The sequence below is a fragment of the Oratosquilla oratoria genome, chromosome 4, assembly GCF_046742065.1.
Source record: "Oratosquilla oratoria isolate Oo_2021 chromosome 4, ASM4674206v1, whole genome shotgun sequence".
NCBI classification, from domain to species: domain Eukaryota; kingdom Metazoa; phylum Arthropoda; class Malacostraca; order Stomatopoda; family Squillidae; genus Oratosquilla; species Oratosquilla oratoria.
In genome coordinates, this window is record NC_134780.1 from 6,682,697 (window position 1) to 6,685,196 (window position 2,500).

A 2,500-nucleotide genomic window follows, 5' to 3' on the forward strand; every position below is an offset into this window, starting at 1 on the left:
GCAGACCAACTGATGTACAGGAAAATATGTATTAGATCGTTCACAACTAAAACTGTTATTGGATGGAGAGAGTATAGTGTAACGTTGATGAAATAAAATTGCAACCGAGTGTTATGGGTGAATGAAATATAAGTAACTAGAGATTCTGTTATCTGCTGTCTTCTGAAGCATATAGCTTCAATAAGGGTTCGACAAAATATAAATAGAACAATATCAAATACAAAGGGAATATATTTTGAAATTGAATTATCTTCAACCAAACGAATGGCTATATCAAATGATTTCACTCACTCATATTAGAATTGAGAACATACTTATTTAGAAACGAGTCTATTGCAGGGTTGTTGGAACCCTTGGCTGGCGTGGAAAATCTGGTACACTAACGACTCTTTTTCGGCACAGTTCATCTTAGAATATATAACTAAGAAATCTCTAACTTCTTTTGCATGATCATTGGTAATCGCATGATGCTTTGGGCGGCCGATTGGGACCCATATAGAAGATGAAATAAGGAGATTCATAGTCTTATATAGGCCTATAATTTTACTTTGTTGGCACGCGAGAAGATTCGGTATCAAAGATTTGGCTGATTTTAGGACGCTCACTTTAGTAGGTTCCTTTTAAAGCAACACTAATTAGAAATAATAGTAGGATTTTCCTAGTTCATTTGAGGGCTAATGCCATTTGAAATTGCTTGAATGCACCTGATAATAATTTGTACTCTTTTAATTTGTTTTTAAGTCTTTGTCTGTCTTCCCAGTAGACCTTTTCACATTCTTTACATAACCTGCACTATTTTCACTCTCAATTCTCTGGAATGATCTCATGACTTTCGTGTAGGGCATAATACAGCTTAAGCATTTTATATCATGGCTGTTATTATCACAATGAACGCAATTTTGGATATATATGACATCATTTTGTTAACAAGCAATGCAGCAAAAACCTATACATTATATAAATGGATTACATTTCAGAGACAAATTCTTTTCTACTGTAAAAACGTTCAGGTGCAATAACCTTCAATGACGTTGTAAGCTTTAGTACTAGGATCAGAAACTGAATGTTCTTATTACCAGAACATGAGGAAAATAGTCTCTAATTTTCCCACACAACAGTGATGAGAAGAATCCGTTTCAGTAGTCTATACTGAGTGGTCCCGTTATAGCAGGGATGGGCAATTTGCTCAAATTTGGGTGCCAAAACCAGCCAAATATTTGATGTTTTTTTTTTCTTTTCTTTCGTGTGAAATGTGGAGTAAAATGATCAGAGCTGGGCGCGTTTTTGGTGCGTTCCTAGGTGCGTTTCTCGGTGCGTTCATCTGTTGTTTAGCGCTCCCAAACTATTAAAGCGTAGGTCACATACTATAACAAAGAAAAAATTCCTGAGCCACATCCAAAAGTTAGGCCACATACTATACCAGCATCTATATTGCTTTAATAATTTGGGAGCGCTAACCGCGGCCAAACTAAGGGGGAACGCACCGAGGAACGCATCTAGGAACGGACCAGCTCTGAAAATTATTGGCCTACATACCAGTATGGGTTCCCTACCTTCATATAGGAGGGTCCCAATTCGCTGCCCAGCGCATTATGCAGTTACAAGTGGTAATGTAAAAGAAGCCGGGGATTTATTAGTTATGTGTTTTAAGGTGAGCTCTGTGTTTCGCGTGCCAGAAAAGAGTCGTTATTGTGCCAGGTTTGGCACGCGTGCCAAATGTTGCCCACCCGTGCACTAGAGCAGTAGTTCTTAACCTTGGGGGTACGAGACATGATAGCCAGTGAATGGTATTGTATATTTACTTATAGAAATCAAAGCAAGGTTTGTCTCACTAATCCTTTTCAAATGTTTGCATTGTATTTGTATTGGATGGGGGCAGGAGAAACAGGTTAAGAACCATCCCACTAGAGGCTCTTAATGCTGAGATGTTTTAGTTGGTATGACTTATGAATGAAGTCTGTTTGTGAAGTAGTTTTACAAAATTTTCCGTGCTAGGAGCTCAGTGAAAATCAAAGAAAAAAGAAAAAAGAAAAAAAGAATGTGTGACTACACATACTCACACACACATACATACACACACACACGCGCGCACACGCACACGCACACGCACACGCACACGCACACGCACACGCACACGCACACACACACACACACACACACACACACACACACACACACACACACACACACACACACACACACACACACACACACAAATCTTTATGGAGCGTTGAAAACACCTGGACGGTGGGACATTTTCTGCTGACGATACAGCCCTACATTCTTGAAAAAAATACAAGATTGCTTTTGATGAACCAAAGAAAAATGATAGTGTGCTGTGTAAATAAAGAAGAATGTATGCTTGTATTGTCATTACGTCTAACCGAGGCAGAAATTCTAGAGCTAGATAATTACGTTGGTAGAACTATCGTTTCCGGAGAGAAATAAAGAAAATACATCTGTGCCCTCGTGGTTCATTACATCCTAAGTGAATAACAGT